The sequence below is a fragment of the Typopeltis vanoorti genome, chromosome 7 (assembly GCF_054136105.1).
Source record: "Typopeltis vanoorti isolate ZY-2024b chromosome 7, IOZ_Tvanoo_1.0, whole genome shotgun sequence".
NCBI lineage: Eukaryota > Metazoa > Arthropoda > Arachnida > Uropygi > Thelyphonidae > Typopeltis > Typopeltis vanoorti.
Window position 1 is genome coordinate 102,509,449 of NC_143555.1, and position 14,182 is coordinate 102,523,630.

The 14,182-nt window shown below is 36.0% G+C and overlaps 1 protein-coding gene across 1 annotated transcript in view; it reads right to left on the minus strand.

Moving 5' to 3' along the window:
- The window catches only part of sip1 (septin interacting protein 1), a 292,796-nt gene that overhangs the window by 170,886 nt on the left and 107,728 nt on the right, over positions 1-14,182 (minus strand). The window lies entirely within an intron of this gene.

A 14,182-nucleotide genomic window follows, 5' to 3' on the forward strand; every position in this document is an offset into this window, starting at 1 on the left:
GAATGATTAAAATGTATTTATTATTTAACACTTCCAATGCCTTTTTTGTTCTATTATTATATCATTAAGTCAGGAAGAAGAAAAAAATTTATCAACATTTGATTTAAAGGATCACATATATTTTTACTGGAAAATACTGATGAAAACAATTCATTTCAAGAAATAGAGGAGGAATAAACAAAAAAAGATAAAAAGTTAGTCTAGAAAGTCTGAAAGCAAAATGGGTGGTTGACACTTTAAGTTACTACAAAAAAGTAGTAACATTAGAGACGCAAACAAGGATAAATAATGATAACAAATAGCAACATATCTTCAGGAAAGGGATCATTACTTATCTTAACTGCTATCATGTGAACAAAATGATGGATTAAGGGCATTACCATCAGAAATTGGTGGTAATGCTCTTAATTTTCTGGATGGCGAAGAAACTGTAGATCATTTTTTTTTTTTTTTGGAATGCATCCTCAAGGAGTGTGCAGTACCATGAATACCATAGTCCCACACAACATGTTTCTATTACAATGTTTATTCCTAATAAAATCTGCAGCTATTGATATGATATGTTCAAGTCATTCAAAGTTGTAAGTTTGAAAAAAACTGGATCATTATCAAATGTATGAATAGATGAGGCAGATACTTTTTTTAGGGAAAAATAAGACAGATCTAAGTTTTAGAGATACTGAAATTACAGCTAGGCCTCAGAGTCCAGTGAAGACTGTTACTGAGATTGACATCAATTATAGCTTGCCTAATAGAATATTGCCAAGAAAGGATAGATGTTAAAGAAAAAAAATCAGTGCAGTTCCTTTTTCTGAAAAAAAATATTTCATCTGAGAACCAAAAACAAACTAGCTCTTCAATAAAGGATCTTTCAGATCTAGTTTTTATAAATATAAAACATTTTCTGGTTTAAAAAAAAAAAAAAAGTAACTGAAGTATAAAAAATTTACAGAGTTATGGCATCAGAAAGCAAAGAAATGCAAAACATATAAAGGAGCCACTTTAGGAAGAAAGTAGCATAATGCCAGCAAATTTTGTACATTCATATTTTTTCTTTTTAATATTGATTCCACATAATGACAGATTGCAAAACCTACACATCATCGCCATGAGGAAAAAGTTATTAAGGAGAAAGGCAACCTGTCACTGTGTTTCTTAAATAGTTGGAGGTGGTATCCTTTTTGAATAGTGTAAAGACTGTTCTAATAAATTTGAAGCGAAATTTATTCATAGTCAGTCCAGTAGGTGTGAATAGAAGCTGTTTATGCAAGATTAAAGTGAGTTAGAGAAATGTCGAAGCAAATTTTTTAGAAAATACTATACAAAAGGCAGAAACAATATGACTATGAGGAAAATGACTGGCATGAGTCTGGAGGGGAAGTGGTTTTCTATAGTCACCATACAGTAACAAATTCATAGGATCAACAGTAATAGTTGGGCTATAATAAATTTTTTTAATATAGCACATGCCTACAAGGCCTACATAATGCACCTGGGACTTTTTGTAGTTTGTTACAATAAGCAAATTTGATATAATGGTGTTTGTCATAGTGCAAACTAAACCATATTAACCATATTGTCCTCTTCTGGATAGCATCGAGCATTCTTAAGGGGAGTTTTTTTTTTTTTTTTGGTGAATCACCACAAATGTGAAAACAGTATTCTATAGTTAGGCAGATTTGAGATTTATAGAGGATTATCAGTTGTATGGGTGAGTAATGTCCTGAGCAGAAAAGAACTAGTGTTTTGGAGACCAAAGAAGCAATAGATATGATGTGGCTGTGCCAGAAAAGTTTAGAAGTGAGTAACCCAAAGAGTGCAAATCTGATTTTTTTTCTGTAGATCTGGCTATTATCAAAGGTGAGGTGAAGTGAGACTATTATTGTAAGGATACACAGAAGACAACATTTTGGTAGCAATGAAGTTGCCAAAGTTATTTCATCTCACTTTATTTTTTTTTTATATTACTCTCACAAAAGAGACAGAAGGGTCTATAGAAAATAAATGCTGTCTGTGGGCAGTAGTCATGAGCAGAGTAATCTGTTGATATTCTTCTTAAACTGCTAGAGGTTATAGTTTTTTTTGGAAATACTTCATAAGGGAGGCTGTTCCACAGAATTGAGGTGGAAGGATGAAATGAAAGATCACTGTGAGTAGTAGGTTCGGTGAGTATGACTGTAAAGAGATGTTGAGCTGCTGCTGTTGTTGTTGCTCAAGTTCCTGTAGGCAGAAATGTAAGGCCTAATGGATGCTAGTTCTGCTGAACAGGCCATGGAAATATCTATAGACAAGACATAATGCAGAAACTGATCTTCTGTGGGAAAGTGTTATGGCAGATGAGTAATGGCTGAAAAGATTCTCTAAGAGATGTGACATTAATCAACCAAACTGCTGTTTTCTGAATCAGCATCAAGAATGTTAAGGGGGGATGGAGGTGGAGTCTTAAGTGCACTGCCCCATATATGAGAGTAGTATTCCATGGCTGGCCATATTTGGAATTTATAGAGAGTAAGTAACTGGTCAGAAGACATATCATCTTGAGCAGAAAATGATGCCAAGTTTTTTGGAAGCAGATGATGCTATACAAGTGACATGATTGTGCCAGGAAAGGTATGCCAGAGAAGAGATATGGTCTTGACTGCTGAGCTGAGACTTATCAAAAATAAGTGGAGAAGATCTGAAGTCTTTTTTTGCAAAAAAATAAGCAAAACCGTGTTTTGGAAGAATCAAAGTTGACTAAGGTTGCTTTCACTCCAATCAAGGATACTGTGAAGATCAGTGTTCAGGTCAGTTATTACAGATGATCTTGAAGCCTGAGATGTTTGTGCAGTGCACAGCTCGTCATATGAGTAAGATGAGTAGAGAGTGCTATCATCAGCAAAACTATGAGGTTTTGCAGTCGATGAGAGTAAGTCATTTATATAAATCAAGAAGATGGCGGGTAAAATCACAGAGCCCTGAGGGACAAGTATTAACAGGAAAATCTAAAGAGAGAACTCCATCCACAATTTCATGTTGAGACCAATCTGAGAGAAAACTGGCAATCCAATTACAAGGACAAAAGCAGTGCATGTGATGGTATCTTCTTGAGAAGCTCTCAATGCCAGACCCTATCAATATTCTTTTTCCAGAGGTGTGATGTAGGCCACACACACCTGTGGATCTTGATTAGCAAATCCATACTGGTGGTCACTAATCAGATGACATTTCTTCAAGTACTGGAGAAGTTGACTGTTGATAACCTTCTCCATTACTTTGGACAAAACTGATGTGAGAACAATAGGTTGGTAGCTTGATGGTAGAAATTTATCAGCTTTTTTAAGTACTGGCTGTATACAGGCTTGCTTCCATGCTGTGGGTGAACCAGCTGAGTATAATACAGTGTATAGATGATCAAGAACAGGTGTTCAGGACTGTATCTCTTGAATGTAATAGGTGGAATTCTTTCAGGACCAACTGCCTCTGTGGTATTCAAGTTTTTCAAGAAATGTATTTCTGGCACAATGTCACAGAAGGCATGAGATGTGCTTGCTGTTCTATGCAAAGAAGGAAGTAATTTGTCATGGTCATCTATGGAGGAATTGTAAGAGAAGGATGAAGACAGGATGTCAGACTTGTCTTTAGGCGATGACAATGCAAATTATGCCTTCTGGTCTCTTTGGCAAGAGACCAAAAGGCATAATTGCCAAATAGCACAAGTGGAGAGTTTCCTACCTTCATCCTTGTTGAAGACTTTGCCCTTTTAATGATGGTATTACAAGTGTTGCAGGCTACTGTGTAAGCTGTGAAGGAAGCTAGGGTTTTGGTCTCAACCCACTTGTGATAGGCTGTTTGCTTTTCTTGGACTGCCCTGACACACACACTTCTTGAAGAATCATAGTTAAGATATAGGATGAGAAATTTGAACAGAGTGAGGAATGAAAGCTTCCATTCCCATATGGATTATTTCTGTAATAAGATCATAAGTATCTGGATCTGAAGAATACAAACAGTCTGATAAGATCTGAAAATGTTGGAGTCTTGACAGGTAACAGATTGATTTGGAGGAAAATTGTAGACAGGAAGGTAGTAATGATGTAAATTTTTCATGTAGTACTATCATATCCTGTACACCCCTCCCTTGAGGGTGCATGTCAGGAATTTGATGATGATGAGTTTTTTCTATGACACCCTTTTATTTCTATACAATAAGTAAAAATTCAGTAAATTTTAACAAACTTACTGAATGTGCAAGGATTGGAAATGCGTGCCAATCTGTTTATTGAAACATACATACAGCAATCCCTCGATTAATGTGCCCCCGATTAGTGCATTTTTCGATTAGTGCGTCATTTTTTTTTTGATACCCAAATTCAATTAGTGTGCCTATATACATCTTACAAATAAATGTTATAGATTTTAAAAATTTTCGATCTATACATTTTTTATGGCTAACTATTTTAAAACATCACTCACCAGGAAGAAATAATTTAATTACCAATTTGAAACATTTTAGTAATGGCACACTACACTATTTCCATGTATACTATGTTCCAAATTTACCGCCAAAATTTATGTCGTCTGCTTTACATAGCATTTTTCTGATCATATCTCGTGCAGTTGTTTTCTTTACTTTTTTATTTTAAATTATTTTCCTAATCTTTAATCATGAGTAAGGGGTGCTTAAGGGTCAAAGCTGTATAACTGAGAGGAGACCTCCACATAGCCTTTAAAGGAATGCGGAGAACCGACCAGGGCTTCTGACCTAATGTCCAATCCTCAGCTGATTCTGCCAGAGAGGTATGTGGTGAGGTTGTCTGTAAGGATAAAAAAATCAGAACTCCCTGGTGGGCACAGGAAGTTAAAGAGGGAGTGAAGGAAAAGAAGAGAGCATATCAAAAGTTCCTGTCAAATAAGTCAGCTTGTGCTCTTAGAGAATATAGAGACAAATGCAAGAATGCTAAACACTGTGTAAAACTAGCTAAACAAAAGTCATGGGAAGACTTTGGCAAGAACATAGAAAATAAATATCAAGAAGGTGGCAAAATATTCTGGAGGTTGTTGAAGAAGCTAGGAATGGAGGAAAGAGTGCTATAAAAGGAGTTAGAGATGATAAAGGTGACATGAAAACGGGAGAAAAAGATATCCTTGAAGTAAGGAGTAATTACTTCGAAAAACTGCTAAATGAAAGAAGCAATGATGACAACACAATGGTAAAAAACACTGAACAGGCATGCAGTCAGGAATACATATCCTTACTTGAAGTAGAAAAAAGCCATCAAAGGCTTAAAATGTGGAAAGGCAGCAGGAGTGGATGATATTCGACCAGAAATGCTGAGGTATAGTGGTATAAAAGTCTTACAGTGGCTGCACTGCATAGTTCAGAAAGCCTGGATGGAGGGACGAATTCCCGATGATTGGAGTAGAGCTCTCATAGTACCCATATATAAAAAGGGAAATAAAACTGCATGTGAGAATTACAGAGGTATTTCCCCACTCAATGTTCCTGGCAAGATTTATGCAAGTATACTTGAGAAACGGTTGAGAAGAATTGTGGAAGAAAAGCTTGGTGAAGAACAAGCTGGATTCAGGCCAAATAGAGGTTGTCAGGATCAGATCTTCACTTTACGACAAATAGTCGAGAAAGCATGGGAATATAACATAGATCTGTATTTAAGTTTTGTCGATTTGGAAAAGGCATATGACAAGGTGCCAAGAGAGAAGCTATTCAATACGCTACAGTTATATTGTGTCAATGGGGCATTATATCAAGCAATACTTAGTCTTCATTTGAGTTGTAAGTCAGCAGTTAGAATTGAAGGAAGTACAGGAAGATGGTTTAATGTTAAATCTGGTGTGAGACAAGGATGTACATTATCCCCTCTGTTATTCATTATCTATATGGATCACATTATGAAGGAAAGTGGTATTAAACATGATATCAAAATTGGAGATGTTAATGTCAGTTCTTTGCTTTATGCGGATGATGTTATACTTCTAAATAAACCAGCTACAAGATTCTCTGACTAAATTGAATAGCTGTTGTAATAGATATGGTATGAAGGTCAGCAATAAAAAGACAAAGACAATGAAAATAGGCAGAATCATTGAAAATGTCAACTGTGTTGTGAATGGAGAACCTGTGGAACAAGTGAAACATTTCAGCTACTTAGGCATGATTTTTACTGAAGATGGTAAATTAAATATAGAAATAGACAACAGAATCAGCAGAGCTGGTATGGTAGGAAGTCAATTGAATAAATTCATATGGAATAAGAGAGAAATTAGTCGGAACACTAAATTAGCTGTATACAAGACAGTGGTCAAACCAGTTTTAACTTATGGATCTGAGAGCTGGGTCAGAAGTAAAACACTTGACCAAAGACTAGAGACTGCAGATATGATAGTCCTGAGAAAGATTAGAGGCGTGAACAGATGGCATCAATGGCAGTATCATATTAAAAATTATATTAGGAAAGAACTTGACATTGTCAGCATCCAGTTATGCGTTAGCAGAGCTAATCTCAGGTGGTATGGTCACTTAAACAGAATGGGCGAAGAAAGATTAGCAAAACAAGTGTTCTCTGCCAGTTTGGCAGGAAAACGACCCAGAGGAAGACCAAGATATAGGTGGATTGATACGGTACAAAGTGTCTTAGACGATAGACATATAAGATCTGATAATGTTGGAGTATTGACAAGTAACAGACTGATTTGGAGGAAAATTGTAGATAGGAAATTAATAATGATGTAAATTGTTCATGTAATACTATCATATCCTGTACACCCCTTGAGGGTACATAGCAGGAATTTGATGATGATGATGATGATGATGATTAATCATGAGTAAAAGAATTAGTGAGCAAAAAATAGAAGTGTGAAAATGATTCGAAAAGTAATCTGATTGGAAGGAAAACTTGAAATAATAAAGAAAATGAACAAGGCGAGTCTAGAGCAAAGATAGGACAAGAAAACAAAAATGGGGGAATCAACTGATGAATACAAAGAGAACGGTAATGCTGCTTCAAGTTCATCATGCATGCCCTCAAAATCAAAGTATTATAATGACTGAATTAGAGAAACTTCTTTTTACATGGATCGAAGATTGTAACTCCAAAAATGGATCCCGCTAAATACTGGCCTTATTAAATCAAAAGCATTGTCTCTTTGTAACCTGGAAAGAAAGGGCTCTCAATGATGGAAAAGAAGAAGAATTCCATGTTAGTGCTGGATGATTTGAGCATTTCAAAAAGAGAAATAGCCTACATAAATGTTCTAATCACAGGTGAAGCTGCAAGTGCAGATAAGGAAATATCCTGAGATTTTGAAGAAAATTGACTACTGTGATCAACAAATATTTAATGTCGATGAAACCGGCGAATTTTTGGAAGCGAATGCCTTCCAGGACTTTTCTAGCCAAATCACAGAAATCTCAGCCTGGTTATAAAGTCGCAAAGTCAAATGAAATTACTGCTAGATATGTGAGCCATTTGGAAGCACATTCTTGCACATTGTGCAAATGATTTTAAAGGCTTTTCAAATGAATCTAAGTTAATTAAATCTCATTCTGAGAAGTTGAGTGATTCTGACCTGCTATATTTAGATACACAGCAGGAAGATCCTGAAGAATATGAAGAAAATTTAATCACTGACAAGCCCAAAGAAACAATTTGAAAATATCAGATCATTAAATATCAAAGAAATGAACTTCCATAACAATTACATCATGAATCATCATGAATAAATCACGTTAACGAGACATGCACATTGTCACGCACAATACCAATTTTTTGTATGATTTAGAACCATCGGTTATAACCTAGTCTGTAACCTTCATTTTGTGCTTACTGATTTGTATTCCCTGAGGATGCCAATAGAAACAGATTGGCGAAACATGTAGGAGGATAAAAATAAAGCTACTTGATAAAGATTTTATAAAAAAGTGTAATAGTCTTATAATTTGAAAATAGTTTTTGTACAATAGAAGTTTTTAAGCAGCAATGCTTAGAGACTGATCCTGGTGAAGAGAGAACAGTAAAATTTGCAGAAGAGGCAATAGGGCCATACTGTCAGTTGTACGAAAAAAAGAAACAGAATGCCCGCCAAACTACGTTAGCTCAATTCTTTGTAAAGAATAATAAATTTATATTTTGAATATGTTTTATTGTCTTTAAGTGTCATGGTTTTCCTTTAACTAGGCCCTGAGACATACCCTAATTCTTTTATAAACAAAAATAAGGGTCAAAAAAGAAACCTGAGGAACGAATTATACATTTTCCCATAGGTTATTATATTCGATTAGTGAGTTTTCAATTAATGCGCCTGTTTTAAAGAACGCATTAGGTGCATTAATCGAGGGATTGCTTTATTCGCAACAGGAACATGTTTTAACAAGTGTATGCTTGAATTTTTAAGCTGCTTTTCTCTATGCATATTCACTTAATCATATCAGAGCATTGTTAAAAAGTCTTCAGTTACTTTATAAAAATGGTAAGCACATCAGTGAGGAGCATTGCTACCTGGAAGACAACAGAAATATGGCTTATTGGATGGCTGTCAGCCATGCTGCTGCTGCACTCAAAACTCCCTTCCAGATGAATGAAACAAAATGTGGCAAAAGAAATCTTATGCTGCAGGAGGTCAAAAAAGGCGAGATTCTAGATTAGACATCCTTCAGCGAGGAATATCAGATCACACAAGGGTGAAAGGAGTCAACAGAGTGTAATTTGGACAATAAGAAGTCGGTGTTTGACGTGACAGAAATTCGGATTCATTCAGAAACAGAACATTGGGTTCAGATGTCTGAAGATGATAAACATCATTTAAATTATTGTTAATGCCATGGATGTTGTTAAAGTGAATTTGGAATTTGTTTTGTGATTTTTTTGGATTTTTTTTTTTTTTTTTTTTTTTTGGGGGGGGGGGGGTATTTTTTTAGTTTACATGCAGACTAGTTTGTGAAGATATTTAACGTGCAAACTTTGTTTACATACGTTTGGCTACAAGGATTAAAATAAGAATTTCTTGTAAAGTATAATACACTACAAGGCATGTCAAATAAAGAAGATTAATGGAATATATTTATCATTAATTTCCTGATATGCACTCTCAAAGAATGTTTGGGCTACTATGACAACACTACATGATTAAATTTACATTATTATTAATCACTATCAACAATTTTCCTCCAAATCAGACCATTTGTCAGCACTTCAATATGTTCTAACATTTCGTGGTTCTAAGGCATTTAGAAGCATGAAACGTCAGATATGTAACCACAAATACATATGATGGTGCAACATGATAGAATATACTCTCGTCAGCAAAACTATAAATAGGATTTCAGGTTGAGGAGGAAAAGTCATTTATGTAGTGGAGGAAGAGTAGAAATGAAAGCATGGAATCCTAGGATACTCGACACTGAGAAATCTAGAGAGAGAGAGCCATCCTCTGAGACACACAGTGAATGACTAGATAGGAAACTGGAAATTCAATTGCAGAGTGTGAAAGGAAGACTATATGATGACAGTATTATAAACAGGACTCTACTATGGAATTGATCAAATTATCTCGAAATAACAAGAGTGACCATGCAAATTTCTCTCAACTCTATGGACCGTATTCAAAAGTGGACAGTGTTGACTAGGAGATAGAGAGCAACAAATCTATACTGAAAGTGTAAATAATGCAATGAGCTGCATACTTTGGACATACATTACTGTAAAAATATGAATCTGGTATAAATATTTGAGAAAATCCGAACATGATTGTATAAAAACAAGCAGGAACTTCCAAATTCACTATTATATTCAACTTCAATTGGTCATGGATCACAGTGTATTTTATTATTCTAATGAATATGGCAAAGATTTGTAGGGGACTCAACCAGTCATCTGACGGATGAGAAAGAAGAAGAAATTAATATGATAAATATGAATGAAATACAACCATCTCGATTCCATTCATATTTTTCACCACTCTGATATTTAGCACAGCTAATATACAGAAGATTCAAGAAGTCATGAGAGAGAGGTACACTTATTTATTTATGCTTATGGCTACATGAAACTGGTAAGTGAAGAGTACAATCACAATTTCCAGCAACAAATGATGAAAATCTTAACATATAAAAGTTCATTACATAAAAAAACACAACCAGCTTTCTAAGTCTTTCCTTTTTTTTTTTAATAAAGCAAAAGTAACTTGTCATAATCAAGCCAGGGGCAATTATCGTCCTATTGTAACAAATATGACAAGGTTGAATGTTCTAACAACACTTCACAGCATAAATGTAGCTGTATCCTAGGTTTAATTAGAGAGCAGTTGTGTCTTGTGTGAGAAAACTTGATCCATTAGAGGGGGGGCAGATTTCACATTACATCATCATCTTCTAACATGAGAAGGAGTTCTGTTGATACCATGACGAGGACTATGAGAGTGACATCTTCGTGGTGAGACGGGACCTTGATCTTCTGTTTCCTCCATAACCACCGGCACACCAATTACAGGTCAAGGTCCAGGCTGGAAAGCCAATTCAAGGCCTCATCCGTCACTTTGTGGATGTCCTGTAGGCCACCACCGTGAAATTGGCGCCTTGGGCAGTCGTACACAATATGAGTAATCGTCTGAGCCACAGGAGAACAATCACAATAAAGGTGATCTGACAGCCACCATTTATGTAGAAGGTAGCCACATCTGCCCTGACTAGTTCTGATCCTGTTTACTGATGACCAAATCTTCCTAGGAAGATCAAAACCGGCTGCGGAGCACAGGGATCTTCTACCAGGAAGCCATTTGTTGGTAGATTGTTGGACCAGTGTTCTCTCCATATGTCAGATATTGATGGCAGCACAGCTGAAGAGAGTTTGTCCATGGACCAGAGAGGCTTTCTAGATTTGAGGCAGGATTAGGGGCAGGAGTGGGTTGCTCACTGCTTTATTAAATTCCTTAATCAAGGCTTGTTTTCTCCGTATGTGTGGTATAGCAATGTTAGATAGAACAAGCAGCCAGGAGAGGGGTGCTTCTCACTGTCCCACTAATTGTGCGCATGGTAGAGTTTAGCTGGGTGTCTATAATGTTAGTGTGTGTACTTCTTTCCCAGACAGGGGCACAATATTCTGCTCCAGAGAATGCGAAGGGTAGTGCAGCCGACCTGAGGATTTCTGCACCACAACCCCAAGTTGTTCCAGCAAGCTTTGAAATGATATTATTTCTGGTTTTAATTTTATTGGAGAGGTTGATGATGTGCCTTTTATAGGTTAGGCTTCTGTCCAGGCTCACCCCAAGGTATTTTGGGTGAGGCTCGTGTTCTACCATTTTTCCACAGAAAGAAAGGTTGTTGTCGATTCGCCTCTGCATTGTACAGGTGAAATACTGAGGACATTGTTTTCGTTGGATTTGGCTTCAAGTACCACTGCTTAAAGTACTCTTCCAGGGTGTTCAGATCTGTATTCAAGGTTGATTGTAGGTTGCTAAAGGAGGTGGATTGATGTAAGATCGCTAGGTCATCGGCATACATATACTTGCTTGATCTGGTAAGAGGTAGATCTTACATGTAGATGTTAAAAAGTATAGGGGATAACACAGAGCCCTGGAAGACCGTTGTGAAGGAATCTGGGCCTGCTGGACCAGGATCTTTCTGTTGGAGAGCATAGAATCAAAAAGTTGGAAAGTATTTTTACACTTTATAATATTTCCTAGTTTTAGGAGGAGGCCCTGATCCAGACAGTGTCATAAGCAGATGTTAGGTCAATGAAAGTGGCTCCAGATTTAAGTTTCTTTGGAAAGCCTGCTTCAATTTGAGTTGTCAGGGCCAGGACCTGGTCACAGCAATTTCTTCCTGGCCTGAAATCAGCTTGCTCAGTCGGGAGTGCTCTTTCAATGAATGGTGAAATTCTTTTAAGGAGAATTCTTTCAAAGAGCTTAAAGGTGGTGCAAAGAAAGGAGATAGGTCGCAGGTTTTTCACATCATTTAGATATTTCTTTGGTTTGGGCACGGCAATTATTTTGGCTTCCTGCCACAGCTTTGGTAGTTTACCAGTCATGATGATTTCTGAGAAAAGGGCAGCCAGCCATGTTTGGCCATGTTGACCAACATGTTTTAGGAACTCAGATTAACATTCAAGAAGTCATGAGAGAGGAATACTAAATAAACAAAAATAATAGCAGGATGACTTGCAACAAGCTAAATTATAATATAGGATTCTTCACTTCATTCCTCTACACTACTCCTTATGCATTAATACTAAAATTAATGACTGATAAACTCTATTATGTACAGAATACTATAACAGCAATATAAGTTTTCATTATTACTAACTGCCTCTCAACAATTTTCCTCCAAATTAGACTATTACCTTTTTTTTATACTAAATATCAGACATTTTCTTTGGATTTTATTGGACCATGATTCTTTATAAATATATGTATATAAACGTCTACCAGTTTTGCCAGCTGGAGTTTGTCTGGCTTCTTCAGGACGAGAGTGGTTACACTAACATTAAATGCTACAACAGAAGAATGCAGTAACAACCTTAAAATCAGTTTAAAAATTGAAAAGGACACGTGACATTAAGAGCATACAGCGTGGAGACTTAATCATTGTTAGTAGATCTCGTTTTATAGTTTTTCACATAATTCAGTTCTGCTAAACATAGTGAATTTATTAAGCTTTTCCAAATGTCTTTTAATATCATGCCTTGATTTCTATTCAGATTGTCTCCTGTCCAGCTTCTTTAAAATTTCTACATTTGAAATCTTCTTCAACGTATGGCATGGAACTGTTGTCCCAATCAATGGAATGGTTCGAAATTGAGAAATGATGGGCTAATCCTGAGGTGTTGTTGTTGTTGACATCTCCGATATGTTCTTTTTTTCAGATTTCTAGGCTTCGTGATGTTTGGCCTACATAATTCAGTTCAGAGGAACATGGGATGTTGTATACTCCTGCGTATTTGTAGAAAGTGATGCTGTCCTTAGGAGATCTTAACATGTGCCGTATAGTTAAAATAGGTTTAAAGGCAACCCTGATGTTGAAAGACTTCGTGATTTTTTCTATTTTCGTGGAGACTGAGCCTGCATAAGGTATGACGATGTGTACTGTGTCACTTGAGGTTGTTGCTGTAGGTTGTTTCTATAGAGAATCTTTTGAATTATATTTTGTGGGTAACCATTTTTGGATAGCGTTTTTGATATGAGTGAGAGCTCATCAAGTAGATCTTTTTCTTCTGTGATGATATTTATTGCTCTCTTTTTGAGCATATGTATGATGCTAAGTTTTTGTGCATAATAATGAGTAGATTTAAAATGAAGATAACATCGAGTGTCTGTGGGTTTGCGGTAGATTGTGAGCTTGATTTGTCCATTATCCTGTTTTTTTACTAATACGTCCAAAAAAGTTAATTGATGTTTGTTTTCTAACTCTAATGTGAACTTAATTTTTTGGTGGAAAGAATTTATTTTTTGAAGGAACTTGTGTAAGACATTTTCCGTGTCTTTCCAAACGATGAACACATTGTCTACATATCTCCACCAGACTGATGGTTTCAGAGTTATTTTTGATAGGATGTCATTTTCTAGTTTTTCCATGAACAGATCCGCACGGTGGTGACAGGGGACTGCCCATGGCTAAGCCTTCCAGCTGTTGATACAATAAGTTGTTTACTTTAAAATAGTCAGATTTTAGGCAATGGCAGAAAAGCTGCATAATGCCATTTGGAAAGAGATCTTCTATTATCTTAATTACTTCTTCGACTGGTAAGTTTGTGAATAAAGACACTACGTCTAGACTTGCAAGTATATCTGTATTTGATATATGGATACTTTTTAGTTTTTCAACAAAATGCTGAGAATTTTTTTTTTTTATGAATGAGGTTGATTTCTTTATCTTCTCTTTCAACAGACTGGCTAGGTGTTTGGCTAGTAGGTATGTAGGAGAATTTCTGCCATCCACGATCCTTTCCTGAAATAAGGCACAATAGCCTTACTTCAGGAAAGGATCCAATATGTCAGATACGTACTGAACAAAATAGACCTACAATGCCTAGACCTTTTCGATGATATTTCTAATAACATAAATAATACCACTTGAAATATAATTGACTGCATGATTCACAATAGCTACAGCAAAGTTTTTTGGTCTAGTAAGGAATTTCAAATTAAAAAATTTGATGAACTTTATCAAAGAAAATACAACTCTAGACCT